This window comes from Heterodontus francisci, chromosome 48 (genome assembly GCF_036365525.1).
Source record: "Heterodontus francisci isolate sHetFra1 chromosome 48, sHetFra1.hap1, whole genome shotgun sequence".
Classification (NCBI taxonomy): Eukaryota; Metazoa; Chordata; class Chondrichthyes; order Heterodontiformes; family Heterodontidae; genus Heterodontus; species Heterodontus francisci.
Genome location: NC_090418.1, coordinates 15,672,459 through 15,691,339, shown reverse-complemented (window position 1 = coordinate 15,691,339; position 18,881 = coordinate 15,672,459). Strand labels below are relative to the sequence as shown.

At 43.9% G+C, this 18,881-nt stretch overlaps 1 protein-coding gene across 5 annotated transcripts in view; it reads left to right on the top strand.

Moving 5' to 3' along the window:
* The first annotated feature begins 420 nt into the window (after positions 1 to 420).
* Positions 421 to 18,881, top strand: part of LOC137357573 (lysophosphatidic acid receptor 6-like) — a 29,994-nt gene continuing 11,533 nt past the window's right edge. The window contains exons 1-2 of one of the 5 annotated variants that reach the window (XM_068024005.1): positions 427 to 679; positions 7,315 to 7,433. The gene's annotated coding sequence lies outside the window, so the exon portion shown is untranslated. The other 4 variants (XM_068024004.1, XR_010971188.1, XM_068024006.1 and 1 more) reach the window with 4 other exon arrangements.

Sequence of the window (18,881 nt, the reverse complement as noted above, 5' to 3'; positions counted from 1 at the left end):
CAAATGGCCGGATATATTATCCTCAGAACTTGTCCCAATGAGATTTGAATAATGGATCGATGAATGCTCTGTCCATGTTTGAGCTCAGCACTTCTGCAACACCATACTTTCCCTTGTCTCCCCCCCACCTCCCCCTTACTCCGTGTTGGATATGGTCTGGGAATCTGGCTGTTTTCAAGACAATGACATAAAGCAACAAGACGTGGAATCAAGATCCCTGGATTGCTGCAGTCAGTCCTTCCCGATGCACAACGTGATGTTCCAGATAGACCTATTGCCTGAACACAGATCGACTGAACAGCGATCAGGCAGCTTCATTAAATTTGAACCAAGTCGAAAGTCTACAGTCGTAAAAATAAGATTACAAGCAAAGGGGAGGGGAAGTGATTCCAGAGAGATCATAGGAACTTACTCAGTTAGAAAGATTGCACAAGAGGAAATTCAACCTGAGAAATTCCTATATAAGACAACGTCAGAGACAAATAAAAACAGAGAGGCAGAGAGAGCCAGGGAGACAAGGAGAGAGAAATAGTGGAAGAGAAGGACAGAAAGAGAGAGAGAATGTGATAGTGGTGGAAGAGAGACAGATCGACAAACAGAAAACAACTTCAGAGGATCTACAGACAATCTTATCAATTCAACAGCACCAAAAGGCAGGACTGAAACCTCAGGGCTCCAGGTGAGTCGATCTATTTCTCTATCTCAGATGTCGAGCATCACTAAAAATAAACCACCTCGTCACTCTCTCATTGTTCTTTGTGGGACCTTGGTGTATGCAAGTTAGCTGCTCCTGATCCGGCATTGCAACAGTAACAGAACTTCAAAAGCATTTCTTTGGCACTAAAGTGTTTTCGAAGATCCACAGGATTGATGTTATCGGTTAAGGAGGGACATTGTTTGTCCCATTGTTCACAAAGGTTACAGACGCCCTGATGCCCTCATCCCACCGTTACCAGCTCGTGCTTCCAGCAACCTTGCGGGCAAAAAAAAATTTTAAACCTTGAAACTGCACAAAGAAGTCGAAGCAATGGGGCCCCACCCAGTAAAACCTGAGCCCTGCATAAAATAAAAACAGAAAATTCCGGGAGTACTCAGCAGATTTGGCAGCAACGGTGGAGCGAAAAACACAGTTAATGTTTCAGGTTAATGACCTTTCATCTGAACTCCACATACGGTTTATCTAGACTTTACCCCTTAGTTTCAGAATAGTCAGAATAAGTGAGTTCCCTCAGTTTCACTTTGTTGGTGGCTCTCGCCTCATTCATTCATAGTGAAAATAGTGAACATCCGAAATTTGCAACGGAGAAGTGCTGAATGATTGTTTGGCACATGATGGGAATTTCCAGCACTGGCTGTTCTACCTTCTAGAAGTAGGCTGAAAACCACATCAAATGACAGACTGTGGCATCGCCACTAGTAACTAAACAATTACAAATGAAATAGCAACAGTCACCAACAAATGAGACAGCTGAATGTTGCTTGACAACCTTCCAGCTCAAGCCTCCTGCCCCAGATTTTAATCTCTTTTCCTACCAGGTACCGACTACTGCTATCTTTTAGCTGTTTCTCGTTATTTATAGAATTATAGAAAGTTTAAAGCAAAGAAAGAGGCCACTCAGTCCATCCTCTTTGTGCCGGCCACGAAACGTTCCACCCATTCTAATCCCACCTCCCAGCATTTGGTCAGGGACCCTGCAGCCTACGGCACTTGAGATGCATATCCAGACTCCTTTTGAATGAGTTGAGGGTCTCTGCCTCAACTACCCTTTCAGGCAGTGAGTTCCAGACCCCCACCACCCTCTGGGAGAAAAAGTCTTTCCTCATCTCCCCTCTAATTTTTCAACCAATCACTTTAAATCTATGCTCCCTCGTCACTGACCTCTCTGCTAAGGTAAATAGACCCTTCACCTCCACTCTATCCAGGCCCCTCAATACTTTGTACATCTCAATCAGATCTCCCCTCAGCCTTCTCTGTTCCCAGGAGAACAACCCCAGCCTATCCAATCTTTCTTCATAGCTGCATTTTTCCAGTCCCGGGAACATCCTCGTAAATCTCCTCTGTACCCTCTCTAGTGCAATTACATCCTTTCTGTAATGAGGTGACCAGACCTGCACACAGTACTCAAGTTGTGGCCTAACCAATGAGTTATACAGTTCCAGCATAACCTCCCTGCTCTTATATTCTATACCTCGGCTAATAAAGGAAAGGATTCTATATGCCTTTTTAACCACCTTATCGACCTGTCCTGCTACCTTCAGGGATCTGTGGACATTCACTCCAAGGTCCCTCACTTCCTCTACACTTCTCAGTATTTTCCCATTAGTTGTGTGTTCCTTTGCCTTGTTTAACCTCCCCAAATGCATCACCTCAAACTTTTCTGAGATGAATTCCATTTGCCACTTTTCTGCCCATCTGACCAGACCATCAATATCTTCCTGCAGCCTACAGCTATCCTCCTTGCTATCTACCACACGGCCAATCTTTGTGCCCTCTGCAAACTTCTTGATCATGCCCCTTACATTTACGTCCAAATCGGTAATACATACATCAAAAAGCAGGGGATCCAGTGCTGAGCCCTGAAGAACGCCACTGGAAACAGCCCTCTGGTCACAAAAACACCCGTCAACAATTACCCTTTGTTTCCTGCCACTGAACCAATTTTGTATCCACCTTGCTGCATTTCCCTGGATCCCATGGGATTTTATTTTTTTAACAATTGTTTTGGAACAGCAGCACTATAGATTTTGTTACAACCGAACGCTCCTGTCAAAGCCCCCAATCAAAATATACGATTCTGATTGTGGTGGGACCAACGCACTGTTAATTCAATCCCGTCGCTCCACAGATCGGCTAACATATCATTTAAAACTTTCCAAATTAAAGAAAGATCCAACCAAATTGTACCATCTATTAACCCCCAAATGAGGCTAACCAAACCAGGTATCTTTAAATCAATAAATTAACTCTTTAATTAGAAGAGCTAAAGTCTTAAACACGATGAAGATATAAACAACATTTAAAACAGAAAAAAAATTAGAGTCCTAGCTAATTTACAGCTGCTTGAAGTCCCCACAGAATGTTGCTTTCCTTCTCCAGCGAATTTAAACAATTAACAACTTGCAAACACTTTCAATGGAATCAATCTGACTTTAGAGTTTTTTGAAGGATAAAATATTGTCACAGTCTAACTTCCCTTTCTTCAATTTAAATTACCAGAGATCTCTGTTTTGGCTTGACTTTTTCTTAGAATTTTAAGAGATAATAATAAAGTCCAAAATCCTATTCCTTCAGTTTAAATGATTGAGAGCTCTTGTTCAGGTGTCTGAACACCACAGCTGTCTGTGTCTGTGTCTTCTGTCTGTGTCCTGTTAAGACAAACTGTCTTCAACTCATAAGCCAGTTCAAAACTGAATTGTAACAAATGTATCGCATCAGGCTCACTCCCAGTGGCTATATCTATGGTAACGAGAATGCACCCTTTGAATCACAGTCTCCAAATGGCTGTTTCTAAGGCAACAAAAATGTACCTTCCTATAACTCCTGAGGCTTGCTGGTTCTTAAAGCAATACTGATCCTTTGCAAGCCTTAAAGGCAAACCGCATATTCCCGGAAACAAAACTACAGGACCATGACACTTTTAAAAGGTGACTTTAAAGAAGATTTTTGAGGCATTTGTGTGAGATGGTTCGGGCTGTTAGGACGTCAGGTACAAGCCCATTAAGGCGTGAAAACTCTCATCCGGAGGAGACCTAATTTCAGGGAGTAGTAAAGGAACCTGGCCCAGGTGGATTGGAATCAAAGATTGCTGGGGCGAAACAGTGTATGAGCAGAGGGAGGCATTCAAAGAGGATCAGGTGTGGGTATGGATTATACACATTGCCATAAGGAGGAAAGGGAAGGCATTTAAAATTGGATGACTAAAGATATAGAGATTCAACCGGAACAGAAAAATGGGGGTTATAATAAATGTCTGATTCACAATAAAATTGACCACCACGCTGAATACAAAAAGAGCAGAGATCTGAGAAAGGAAGCAAGAAGGCAGAAAGAGTATGTAAGAGTAGCTAAGCTGGTAACGTAAAATGGAACCTAAAATTGTCATATAAAAAAATATAAATATTAAAAGAATCGAGACCAAAATCTAGATCTTTATGAGAAGGCAGAGAGCATGGCTGAGGTCCTAAATGACTCATTTCCACCTGCCTGTGTACCTTAATGAAGTAATAGAGAGAATTGATGAAGGTACTGTGGTGTTTATGTGTGCAGACGTTGGCAGTAGGTGCGAAGTTGGCTATGATATAGAGAATTCAGAATGTTATTTTAAATGGAGAGACATTGCAGAATGCTGCGGTACAGAGGGTTCTTGGTGTCCAAGTACCATGAATCACAAAAAGTTAGCATGCAGGAACAGCAAATAATTAGGAAGACAAATTGAATTTTTTTTGTAAGGGGGATGGAGTATGAAAGTAGGAAAATCTTGCTCCAACCTGCAGGACATTGGTGAGACTACACCTAGAGCACTGCATAAAGTTTCAGTCTCCTTATTTATGGAAGGAAACACTTGCATTGAAGGGAGTTCAAAGAAGGTACTGTGTACCCCTATTAATAAAGCCTAGGATACTGTATGCTTTGATAGGTTAACCACTCCCTCAATCTGCCTGCCACCTTCAATGACTTTTTATTCATTTGTGGGATGTGGGCATCGCTCTCTAGGCCATCATTTTTTGCCCATCCCTAATTGCCCATGAACTGAGTGACTTGCTAGGCCATTTCGGAGGGCATTTAAGAGTCCACATTGCTTTGGCCCTGGAGTGACATGTAGGTCAGACCAGGTAAGGACGGCAGATTTGCTTCCCTAAAGGACATTCGTGAACCAGATGTTTTTTTTTTACAACAATCAAGAATGGTTTCATGATCACCATTAGACTAGTTTTTAATCCAATATCTATTAATTGAATTCAAATTTCGCCATCTGTGGTGGTGGAATTCGAACATGTGCCCCCCACAGCATTAGCCTGGGCTCTGGATTACTAGTCTAGTGACATTACCACTACGCCACTGCTATGCACATATACACCCAGGTCCCTCTGTTCCTGTACCCCCTTTAGAATTGTACCCTTTATTTTATAGTGTCTTTCCATGTTCTTCCTACCAAAATGAATCACTTCCTATTTCTCCACATTGAACTTCATCTACCACTTGACCGTCCATTCCACCAGCTTATGCCCTTTTGAAGTTCTCTACTATCCTCCTCACAGTTCACACTGTTTCCAATTTTTGTATCATCCACAAATTTTGGAATTGTGCCCTGTACACCAAGGCCTAATCATTAACATATATCAGAAAGAGCAAGGGTCCTAACATTGACTCCTGTAGGGTTAGTATAAATGGATGGTTCTTGGTTGGCACAGACTCGATGGGCCGAAGGGCCTGTTTCAGTGCTGTATCTCTAAATATAAATAATATAATATAAATATATGGAATGGTGATATTGGGGGACTTTAATTCCCCAAATATTGATTGGGATAATGTTATCGTAAAAGGGAAGGAGGGAGAGGATTTTCTGAAATGTGTTCAAGAGAACGGCTATAACCACGGTCCAACTAGGAAGAAGGCATTGCTGGATCTGGTGTTGGGAATGAGGTGGGCCAAGTGGACCAAGTGACTATGGGGGAGCAGTCGGGTAAGAGTGATCATTGTATCATAAGGTTTAGATTAGTAAGGGAGAAGAGCAAGGAACAATCTAAAGTAGAACTTTTAAATTTGAAGAGGGCTAACTTCAATGGGATGAAAGTGGGTGTAGCCGGGGTAAAATTGAACCAAATACAAAAGCAAGATGCTGCAGGTTCTGGAAATCTGAAATAAAAATGGAAAATGCTGGAAATATTCATCAGGTCCTGCAGAATCTGTGGAGAGAGAAACAGAGTTAACATTTCAGGTCTGTGACCTTTCATCAAAACTGGAACGGAACAATGGGTGATCTTTAAGGAAGAGGTGTTTCAGGTACAGGCTAGTTACATTCCAACAAGATGGAATGGGACTGACTGGATTGCTCTACAGAGAGCAGGCATGGACTTGATAGGCTGAATGTCCTACTTCTGTGTTGTAATGGCTCTATGACTCATGACTCTATGAATCTGCTTCCATAACCTTTCAGGCTGTGCATTCCACACCACAACAACTTGTTCTGTAGGAAAACATTTCCTCATGTCGCCTCTGATTCCTTTCCCAATCAGCTTAAATCTTTGTCCTCTTTTTTTCCCACCCTTCTACCACTAGAAACAGTCTCTCCTTATTTATTCTATCAAAATCCTTCACGATCCTCCTCAATCAAACCTCCTGTCTATCGTCTCTGCTCGAAGATCAGCAAGCCCAGCTTCTCCATTCTATCCACATAATCCTTGTAGTGAATCTCCTTTGCACCCTCTCTAAGATCTTGACAACTTCCTAAAGTGTAGTGCTCAGAATTGCTCAGCTGGGGCCTAACCAGTGTTTTATAAAGGTTTAACATAGCTTCCTTACTTTTGTTCTCTATGCCTCTCTTAATAAAGCCAAGGAATCCCTTATACTTCACAGCCCTCTCAACTTGTCCTGCCACCTTCAAAGGTGCATTTAAACACAGCCAGATCTCCTTACTCCTGCACCCCCTTTAAATGTGTCCCATTTAGATTATATCACATCTCCTCATTCTTCTGACCATTTACTTATCTGTGTTAAATGTAATCCGGTGTGATTCTGACCATTTTATGTTTGTCTTTGTCCTCCTGAAGACTGTTACTAACCTCCTCATTGTTTACTACATTTTCACGCTTTGCACCATCTGCAAACTTGAAATTATGCCCTGTCTATCCAAGTTCACATCATTAACTTATATCACTGGTGATATTGTCCCCAAAGGGACACCAATGTGTATTTCCCTCCAGTCTGAAAACCAACTGTTCACCCACTACCCTCTGCTGTCTGTCCCTTAGTTAATGTATCCACACTCGCTGTCCCTTTAACTACACTGGCTTTAATTTTGCTGGCAAGTCTATTGTGCGGTACCTTGTCACATGCCTTTTGCACGTCCTCATACACATCAACCACACTTCCTTCATCAATCCTTCTCAATACTTCATCAAATAACTGAATCAAGGAAGTCAAACAGGATTTTCCTTTAACAATTATAGGCTGACTTTCTATTAGCCCATATTTTTCCAGATGCCAATCAATTTTGTACTGGATGTTTGCCTCGGCAGGTTTTTTTCACCACTAGTATTAGGCTGACTGGTCTGGAGTTGCCAATTTTATCCCTCTCCTCTTTTTGTAAACAGGGGAATAGTATTTGTCATCGTCTGGTCCTCTGGAACGATCCCTGAATCTAAGAAGGATTAGAAGACTGTAGCCAGATCTCCACAATTTCCATCCTTACTTCCCTCAGGGTAACTGGTTGGTGAGTATTTATTTTATTTTCTTTTTACTCTTTGTTTCTTTCTCTCTAGAGCCTTGGTTTAAACTAAGACTCGGTAAATTAAAAAGTTCAATCAGACTAAGTAAAACAGTAAGTGAATTAATAGAGTGTTAGTACAGGGCAGCTTCATCTGAGTACTGATTTCACCAGAGTTCAAGGGACTTGTCGAGTTTGGGAGTTCAAAGAGGTGAGGGTAAGAGGTGCTGCTTGATATATTTTTACAAAACCTAAAAGGGTTAAATTAGGACTCTGGGCTGCTACAGTAAAGACCTAAAGCATATTATTAAATTGAATAAATTAAACAAGGCCATTACCTAGGTTAAAAACTATAAATAGATAATTTAAAGAACAAAGAAAATTACAGCACAGGAACAGGCCCTTCGGCCCGCCAAGCCTGCGCCGATCCAGATCCTCTATCTAAACATGTCGCCTATTTTCTAAGGGTCTGTATCTCTTTGCTTCCTGCCCATTCATGTATCTGTCTAGATACATCTTAAAAGACGCTATCGTGCCCGCGTCTACCACCTCCGCTGGCAACGCGTTCCAGGCACCCACCACCCTCTGCGTAAAGAACTTTCCACGCATATCCCCCCTAAACTTTTCCCCTCTCACTTTGAACTCGTGACCCCTAGTAATTGAATCCCCCACTCTGGGAAAAAGCTTCTTGCTATCCACCCTGTCTATACCTCTCATGATTTTGTACACCTCAATCAGGTCCCCCCTCAACCTCAGTCTTTCTAATGAAAATAATCCTAATCTACTCAACCTCTCTTCATAGCTAGCGCCCTCCATACCAGGCAACATCCTGGTGAACCTCCTCTGCACCCTCTCCAAAGCATCTACATCCTTTTGGTAATGTGGCGACCAGAACTGCACGCAGTATTCCAAATGTGGCCGAACCAAAGTTTGTTACAACTGATGTGATGTTTTAAAACTGAAAAACCTAACTAGTTAAATAAAATACGATAGAGATGGCAGGGCAGGGGATGCATTCCAGCAGAGCATGTGATAGCTGGTTGACACCAATGTGATCCACAACAACCACATCTGCAGTAATGTGGCTGCAGCTCGAGGAGCTTCGGCTCAGAGTTGATGAGCTAGATTCCAAGCTCCGGACACTGTGATGCGTCAGGGAGGGGGATAGTTACCCGGACTCTTTGCTCCGGGGGCAGTCACACCCCTGAGGTTAAGTACTTCGGATTTTCAGCTTGTGCAGATGAGAGAAGGGACTGCAGGGAGGATGAGCAAATTGAGCACAGCACCATGGTACAGGGGAGCAAGCAAGTTTGGGGAGTAAAAAGGAATGCAATAGTGGTAGGGGACAGTAGAGTTAGGGGGATAGATACTGTTCTCTGCAGCCGAGTACGTGAGACCTGAAGGCTATGTTGCCTGCCCGGTGCCAGGGTTAAGGACATCTCTTCGGGGGCTGGAGAGGAACTTGGAGGGGGAGGGGAAAGATCCAGATATCATGGTCCACGTCGGGACCAACGCCATAGATAGGACCATCTAAGGTTCTGCTGAGAGAGTACGAGCAGCTGGGGTCTAAATTAAAAAGCAAAACCACAAAGTTAATAACCTCTGGATTATTACCTGAGCCACGAGCAAATTGGCATAGGGTCAATAAGATCAGAGAGTTGAATGCATGGCTCAAAGATTGATGTGAGAAAAGTAGATGAAATTCAATGCAGAAAAGTGTGAAGTGATTCATTTTAGTAGGAAGGACAAGGAGAGGCAATAGAAATTAAAGGGTACAATTTTTTTTTCTTTTTGCCTAGTAGAGAGAAGACTGAGGGGTGACCTGATAGAGGTCTTTAAGATTGAGGGTTTGATGGGTTAGGTATGGATGGGTGGCACAGTGGTTAGCACCACAGCCTCACAGCTCCAGTGACCCAGGTTCAGTTCTGGGTACTGCCTGCATGGAGCTTGCAAGTTCTCCCTGTGACTGCGTGGGCTTCTTCTGGGTGCTCTGGTTTCCTCCCACATGCCAAAGACTTGTGGGTTGATGGGTAAAATGGCGATTGCAAAAATTGCCCCTAGTGTAGCTAGGTGGTAGGAGAATTGAGGGGATGAGAGAGGGGGAAAAAATGGGATTAATGTAGGATTAGTATAATTGGGTGGTTGATGGTCCACGCAGACTCGTTGGGCCAAAGGGCTTGTTCCAGTGCTGTATCTATGACGAATTCTAAAGGGGGCTGCAGGAGCAGAGGGAGCTGGGGGTATATTTGCACAAATCATGAAAGGTGGAGAAAGCAGGAAATAAAGCATGTGGGATCCTGGGCCTTATAAATAGGGGCATCAAGTACAAAAGCAAGAAAGTTATAAAGCTGTAAGATTAAGCTGTATGAAACAATGATTTGGCCTCAGCTAAAGTATTGTGTCCAGTTCTGCGCATCACACTATTGGGAGGATGTTATGGTATTGGAGAGGGTGCACAAAGGATTCTGGAGAATGGTTCCAGGGATAAGGACATTTAGTTTTGTGAATAGGTTGGAGAAGCTGGGTCTACGCTCCGTGGAGAAGAGAGGATTAAGAGCAGATTTGATCGAGGTCTTCAAAATCATGAAGGGTCTGGACAGAGTAGTTAGGGAGGAACCATTCCCTTTGGCCGAAGGGTCCAAAACCTAGAGGACACCGATTTGAGGTGATTGGCAAAAGAAGCAATGGCGACATCAGGAAAAACATCGAATGGTTAGGATCTGGAATGCAGTGCCCAAGAGGGTGGCGGAGGCAGATTCAATTGCGGCCTTCAAAAGATAATTATCTGACGAGTAAAAATTTGCAGGGCTACACGGAAAAGGCAGGGGAGTGGGACTCGCTGAGTTGCTGTCGCAGAGACACGATGGGTTATATGACCTCCTTCTGTAACCATTCTATGAGTCTAAATGAGTTTTGACTCATGAGGCACTGGCACAGTACTGGCACCAGAGAAAGGGCAAGGCAATAGTGCAGGGTAGTGATATGGGTAATGATAGCTACAGTGTGACAGGAAGGGATGGCGTCAACAAACATAAGAGGGTCAGAGTATGGAAAATGGTAAAAAGGCAAAATTAAAGGCTCATTATCTGAATGCATGCAGCATGTGTAACAAGATAGATGAAATGATGGCACAAATAAAAATAATAAAGTGACTCCTGGCAACGCAGCCCAGTGCCGATGTCAGAAGAGCTCTCCCAGCTTCGCATATGCACAGAACAGACTCTTGCTGTCAGTATGGTGCTGCACGTGCACAGCCTACATCAGCATCCGGCTTGCCAGGACTGATTTACGCATGTGCGCAAAAACGTCACCCTGTACTGCTCTGTCTGCTCGCCGCTCGCTCCTGGCCGCGCCACTTCTCTCCCCTCGGCCACCCCACACCTACCTGTGGGCCACTCACTCCCTGCCTCACCGCTTCCTCTCCTCTGCTCTGTCTCTCCTTCTTCGCTCCCTCCCACTTCTGCTCCCTGGTCCCTCCTGAGACCGCCGCCTTTCTTCCCCGCACGGGGGTAGCGGGGGGAGAGACACAGTGACAAGATAGGCAGGGAAGGGGAGGGACAGAGCACGAAGCAGAAGTGGGTTGGAGAGGGGAGCAGAGGCAGAGGGAATGAAGCAGTGAGGCTGAGAGTGAGTGATCCATAGGTTGGTGGGCGGTGGGGGGGGGGGGGGGGGTGGTGATTGGTGAAGCCAATGGCTTTGTCAGGGGGAGATCATGTCCAACAAACTCGGTTGAATTTTTCGAGGAGGTGACTAGATGTAGATGAGGGTAAAGCCGTTGATATAGTCGACATGGACTTCAGTAAGGCTTTTGATAAGGGTGTTTGGTTAAGAAGGTCCCATGGGATCCAGGGAAATTTGGCAAATTGATTCCAAAATTGGCTTAGTGGCAGGAGGCAGAGGGTGATGGTCAAGTGTTGTTTTTGCGAGTGGAAGCCTGTGACCAGTGGTGTCCCAGAAACATAGACATAGAAACATAGAAAATAAGAGCAGGAGTAGGCCATTCGGCCCTTCGAGCCTGCTCCACCATTCATTATGATCATGGGCTGATCACCCAACTCAGTAACCTGTTCCAGCTTTCATCCCATACACTTTGATCCCTTTAGACCCAAGAGCTATATCTAACTCCTTCTTGAAAACATGCACTGTTTTGGCCTCCACTGCTTTTTGCGGTAGCGAATTCCACAGGCTCACCACTCTCTGGGTGAAGACATTTCTCCTCATCTCAGTCCTGAAAGGTTTACCCCGTGTCCTCAGACTGTGACCCCTGGTTCTGGCCTCCCCCACCATCGGGAACATCCTTCCTGCATCTATGCTGTCAATTCCTGTTAGAATCTTATAGGTTTCAATGAGATTCCTCCCTCACTCTTCTGAACTCCAGCGAATATAATCCTAACTGACTCAAACTCTCCTTATACGTCAGTCCCACCATCCCAGGAATCAGTCTGGTAAACCTTCGCTGCACTCCCTCTATAGCAAGAACATCCTTCCTCAGATAAGGAGACCAAAACTGCACACAATAATCCAGGAATGGCTTCACCAAGGTCTTGTATAATTGCAGCAAGACATCCCTGCTCCTGTACTCGAACCCTCTCGCTATGAAGGCCAACATACCATTTGCCTTTTTTACCACCTGTTGCACCTGCATGCTTACCTTCAGTGACTGGTGTATGAGAACACCCAGGTCTCGCTGCATATTCCCCTCTCTCAGTTTATAGCCATTCAAGTAATAATGTTTTTGCTACCAAAGTGGATAACCTCACATTTATCCACATTATACTGCATCTGCCATGCATTTGCCCACTCACTCAACTTGTCTAAATCACCCTGAGGCCTCTCTGCATCCTCCTCACAACTCACCCTCCCGCCTAGTTTTGTGTCATCTGCAAATTTGGAGATATTACATTTAGTTCCTTCATTTAAATCATTAATATATATTGTGAATAGCTGGGGTCCCAGCACCGATCCCTGCGGTACCCCACTAGTCACTGCCTGCCATTCAGAAAAAGACCCTACTCTTTGTTTCCTATCTGCCAACCAATTTTCTATCCATCGCAATACACTACCACCAATCCCATACGCTTTAATTTTACACGCTAATCTCTTATGTGGGATTCTGTCGAAAGCCCTCTGAAAGTCCAAATAAACCACATCCACTGGCTCCCCCTCTACTAGTTACATCCTCAAAGAATTCTAGTAATTTGCCAAGCATGATTTCCCTTTCGTAAATCCATGCTGACTCTGTCCGATTCTACCACTGTTCTCTCAGTGCTCTGCTATAAAATCTTTGATAATGGACTCGAGAATTTTCCCCACTACCGACGTCAGGCTGACTGGTCTATAATTCCCTGCTTTCTCTCTACCTCCCTTTTTAAATAGTGGGGTTACATTAGCTACCCTCCAATCTGTAGGAACTGTTCCAGAGTCTATAGAATCTTGGAAGATGACCAGCAATGCATCCACTATTTCTCGGGCCACTTCCTTACAGACTCTGGGATGCAGACCATCAGGCCCTGGGGATTTATCGGCCTTCAATCCCATCAATTTCCCCAACACCATTTCTCCACTAATACTGATTTCCTTCAGTTCTTCTCTCTCCCTGTGTACCCCAACATTTCTGGTATGATATTTGTGTCTTCCTTTGAGAAGACAGAACCTAAGTATGCATTTAGTTGGTCAGCCATTTCTTTGTTTCCTATAATAAACTCCCCTGTTTCTGACTGTAAGGGACCTAATTTTGTCTTCATCAATCTTTTTCTCTTCACATACCGATCCTGCAATATCGGTGCTGGGACCCTTGCTGTTTGTAGTGTACATTAATGATTTAGATGTGAATATAAGAGGCATGATCAGTAAGTTCGGAGATGACATGAAAATTGATGGTATCGTAACAGCGAGGAGGAAAGTCTTAGATTACAGGAAGATATTTTTTTCTGAAATACTGTGATCCAAATTAATTAATTAAATCAAATAGAGATGGCTGGGCAGGCAATGTGTTGCAGCTGTAGTATGTGGGAGCTGGTGGACACTGGTGCAATCCATGGTGACATAAAAGATTATTGCACAAAATAGGAGTTCAGGATATTGGGGGTAATGTGTTGGCATGGATTGAGGATTGGCTAACACACAGAAGGCAGAGAGTCGGGATCAATGGGTCTTTTTCAGGTTGGAAAGGCGTAACTAGTGGGGTGCCACAAGGATCAGTGCTGGGGCCTCAACTATTTACTATCTATATCAATGTCTTAGAGGAAGGGACAGAGTGTAGTGTATCTAAATTTGCTGACGATACAAAAATAGGTGGGAAGGCATGTTGTGATGAGGACACAAGGAATCTGCAAAGGGATATAGATAGGTTAAGTGAGTAGGCAAAAACTTGGCAGATGGTGTTCAATGTGGGAAAGTGTGAGGTCATCCACTTTGGTAGGAAGAATAAAAAGGCAGATTATTATTTAGATGGAGAAAGACTACAAAATACTGCAGTTCAGAGGGATCTGGGCGTTCTTGTACATGAAACACAAAATATTAGCATGCAGGTGCAGCAAGTAATTAGGAAGGCGAATGGAATTTGGGCCGTTATTGCTCGGGGGTTAGAGTTTAATAATAGGGAAGTCCTGTTACAACTGTACAGGGTGTTGGTGAGACCACATCTGGAGTACTGCGTACAGTTTTGGTCCCCGTATTTAAAGAAGGATATACTAGCATTGAAGGCAGTTCAGAAAAGATTCACTAGGCTGATTGCTAGGATGAAGGGGCTGTCTTATCACGAATGACTAAACAGGTTAGGCCTTTATTCATTGGAGTTTAGAAGAATGAGAGATGATCTTATCAAAACATATAAGATTTTAAGGGGGCTCGACAGGGTAGGTGTTGAGAAAATGTTTCCACTAGTGGGGGAATCTCGAACTAGGGGACATAGTTACAGAATAAGGGGGCACACATTTAAAACTGAGATGCAAAGGAATTTCTTCTCTCAGAGGGTGGTGAATCTCTGGAATTCTCTACCTCAGGGAGTTGTGGAGGCTAGGTCACTAAATGTATTTAAGGAGGCGGTAGATAGATTTTTGAAATTTCGGGGAGTCGAGGGTTAGGCAGAGCAGGCCCGAAAGAGAGGTTGAGGACTGGGACAAATCAGCCATGATCTTATTGAATGGCGGGGCAGGCTTGAGGGGCTGAATGGCCTACTCCTGCTCCTATTTATTATGTTCTGATGTTCTTATATAGGTGGGCTGGTAAGATGGGCAGAGGAGTGGCAAATGGAATTTAATCCTGAGAAGTGTCAGGTGATGCATTTTGGGAGGACTAACAAGGCAAGGGAATATACAATGGATGGTTGGACCCTAGGAAGTACAGAGGGTCAGAGGGACCTTGGTGTACTTGTCCATAGATCACTGAAGGCAGCAGCACAGGTAGATAAGGTGGTTAGGAAGGCACATGGGATACCTGCCTTTATTAATAGAGACATAGAAATATAAGAGCAGGGAGGTTATGATGGAGCTGTATAAAATGTTAGTTAGGCCACAGCTGGAGTACTGTGTACAGTTCTGGTCACCACACTATAGGAATGATGTGATTGCACTGGAGAGGGTGCAGTGGAGATTCACCAGGATGTTGCCTGGGCTGGAGCATTTCAGCTATGAAGAGAGATTGGATAGGCTAGGGTCATTTTCCTTAGAGCAGAGAAGGCTGGGGGTGGGGGGGCATGATTGAGGTATACAAAATTATGAGGGGCATTGATAGGATAGATAGGGAGAAACTTTTTCCATTAGCGGAGGGGTCAATAACCAGGGGGCATAGATTTAAGGTAAGGGCAGGAGGTTTAGAGGGGATTTGAGGAAATGTTTTTTCATCCAAAGGGTGGTTGGATTCTGGAACACACTGCCTGAAGAGGTGGTAGAGGCAGGAACCCTCACAACATTTAAGTATTTAGATGTGCACTTGAAATACCATAGCATACAAGGCTACAGGCCAAGTGCTGGAAAATGGGATTAGAACAGATAGGTGCTTGATGGCCGGCACGGACACAATGGGCCGAAGGGCCTGTTTCTGTGCTGTATGACTCTATGACTCTATGAGTGGCCGAGGGGGCTGAAGCAGTGAGGCGTGGAGCAAGCAGCAAGCAGACAGGCGCAGGAGGCAGCAGCGAAGAGAAGCGCGATGGCAGGAGGGAGCGGAGTACTGTTGGCGGTGGGATGGAGATGGCGATCGCAGCCACTGTGGGCATTTGGGTTTCATTTGTTTTTGTTTTTGTGATGAATTGAGCAGTGCCATCTTTACTACTGGCAGCAGCGAAAAACGTCAGAGACAGTGACGTTTCAGAGCATGAGGTTGTGTTTGTGCATCTGCAAGTACTGCGCCACCTGCTGGTTGCATTGTCAACAAATGTAGCCCAAAAATAAATGGGTATGATTTGATAGCCATTAAAGAGACATGGCAAGTTGACCAAGGCAGGGAACTGAATTGTCAGAGGTACTTGAGATTTTGGATGGATAGACAGAAAGGAAAAGGAGGTGAGGTAGCTCTGTTAATAAAGAATGAGATCAGTACAGTATGACAATTGATCTTGGCTCGGAATATCAAAATTTGGAATCCATTTGGTTGGAGATAAGAAGCAGCAAGGGAAAGCAGTCACTGCTGGGAACAGTTTACAGGCCGCCTAACAGTTGCTACAATGTAGGACAAAGTAAAGATCAAGAAACATTGCGGGCTTGAAAGAAAGGCACAGCAATAATCATGGGTAACTTTAATCTTCATACAGATTGGAAAAATCAAATTGACAAAGGTAGCCTTGAGGACAATTTCATAGAGTGTATTCAGGACCGTTTCTTAGAACAATATGTTGTGGAACCAACCAGGAAACAGTCAATTTTAGTAAAATTTTAGTAAAACTGAAGGAGGGTCACTGACCTGAAACTTTAACTCTGCTTCTCTCTCCATCGATGCTGCCAGACCTGCTGAGTATTTCCAGCATTTCTTGTTTTTATAAGTCAATTTTAGATCTGGTTATGTGCAATAAGACGGGATTAATTAATTATCTCATAGTAAAGGATCTTCTAGGCAAGAGTGATCATAAAAACATAAAAAATTAGGAGCAGGAGTAGGCCATTCAGCCCTTCAAGCCTGCTCCGCCATTCAACACGATCATGGCTGATCTTCCAAACTCAGTACCCTGTTCCCGCTTTCTCCCCATATCCCTTGATCCCTGTAGCCCTAAGAACTATATCTAACTCTTTCCTGAATATATTTAATGATATGGCCTCAATTGCTTTCCGTGGTAGAGAATTCCACAGGTTCACCACTCTCTGGGTGAAGAAATCCCTCCTCATCTCAGTCCTAAATGGCTTACCCCTTATCCTTAGACTATGACCCCTGATTCTGGACTCTCCTGCCATCGGGAACATCCTTCCTGTATCTAGTCTGTCCAGTCCTGTCAGGATTTCGTAGGTTTCGATGAGATCCCCTCTCATTCTTCTAAACTCTAGCGAATACAAGCCTAATCGACCCAATCTCTCCTCATACGTTAGTCCCACCATCCCAGGAATCAGTCTGGTGAACCTTCGCTGCATTCCCTCCATATCAAGAACATCCTTCCCCAGATAAGGAGACCAAAACTGCACACAATAGTCCAGATGTGGTCTCACCAAGGCCTTGTATAATTGCAGCAAGACATCCTTGCTCCTGTACGTGAATCCTCTCACTATGAAGGCCAACATACCATTTGCCTTCTTAACTCCCTGTTGCACCTGCACGCTTACATTCAGCGACTGGAGCACAAGGACACCCAGGTCTCCCTGCACCTCCCCCTTTCCCAATTTATCGCCATTCAGATAATAATCTGCCTTTCTGTTTTTGCCCCCAAAGGGGATAACCTCACACTTATCCAGATTATACTGCATCTTCCATGTATTTGCCCAAGCACTCAACCTGTCCAAATCACACTGGAGCCTCTCTGCATCATCCTCACAGCTCACACTCCCACCCAGCTTTGTGTCATCTTCAAACTTGGATATATTACATTTAATTCCCTCATCTGTATCATGAATATATATTGTGAATAGCTGGGGTCCTAGCACTGATCCCTGTAGTACCCCACTAGTCACTGCCTGCCATTCGGAAAAAGACCCATTTATTCCTACTCTCTGTTTCCTGTCTGCCAACCAGTTCTCTATCCATGTTAGTACCTTACCCCCAATCCCATGTGCTTTAATTTTGCACGCTAATCTCTTATGTGGGACCTTATCGAAAGCCTTCTGAAAGTCCAAATACACCACATCCATGGGTTCTCCCTTATCTATTCTACGAGTTACATCCTCAAAAACGTCCAGTAGATTTGTCAAGCATGATTTCCCTTTCGTAAATCCATGTTGACTTTGTCCGATCCTGTCATTGTTTTATAATGGCCTCTAGCATCTTCCCCACTACTGATGTCAGGCTAACCAGTCTATAATTTCCTGTTTTCTCTCTACCTCCTTTTTTAAATCGTGGGGTTACATTAGCTACCCTCCAATCCATTGGAACTGTTCCAGAGTCTATAGAATTTTGAAAAATGACCAGCAGTGTAGCTACTATTTCTAGGGCCACTTCCTTAAGTACTCTGGGATGTAGATTATCAGGCCCTTGGGATTTATTGGCCTTCAATCCCATAAATTTCCCTAACACCATTTCCCTACTAATACTGATTTCATACAGTTCCTCCTTCTCACTAGATCCCATGTCCCCCAACATTTCTGGGAGGTAATTTTTGTCCTCCTTTGTGAAGACAGAACCAAAGTATGTATTTAATTGGTCTGCCATTTCTTGTTCCCCGTTATAAATTCCTCTGTTTCTGACTGTAAGGGACCCACATTTGTCTTTACTAAACTTTTTCTCTTCATTTTTCTATAGAAGCTTTTACAGTCAGTTTTTATGTTCCCCGCAAGCTTACTCTCATACTCCATTTTCCCCTTCTTAATCAATCCTTTTGTCCTCCTTTGCTGAATTCTAAACTGCTCCCAATCCTCAGGTTTGCTGCTTGTTCTGGCCATTTTATATTCCTTCTTCTTGGATCTAATACTATCCCTAATTTCTTTGGTGAGCCATGGTTGAGCCACCCTTCCTGTTTTATTTTTGCGCCAGACAGGAACAAACAATTGTTGTAATTCAGCCATGTGCTCTTTAAATGTTAGCCATTGCCTAACAACCCTTTAAGTAACATTCCCCAATCTATCATAGCCAACTCATGTCTCACACCTTCATAGTTTCCTTTATTTAGATTCAGGACCCTAGTCTGGGAATCAACTCTCTCCCTCTCCATCTTAATGAAGAATTCTAACATGTTATGGTCGCTCTTCCCCAAGGGACCCCGCACAACAAGATTGTTAACTAATCCATTCTCATTACGCAATACCCAGTCTAGGAAGGTCTACTCTCTAGTTGGTTCTCAATGTATTGGTCCAAAAAACCATCACGTACGCAGTCCAG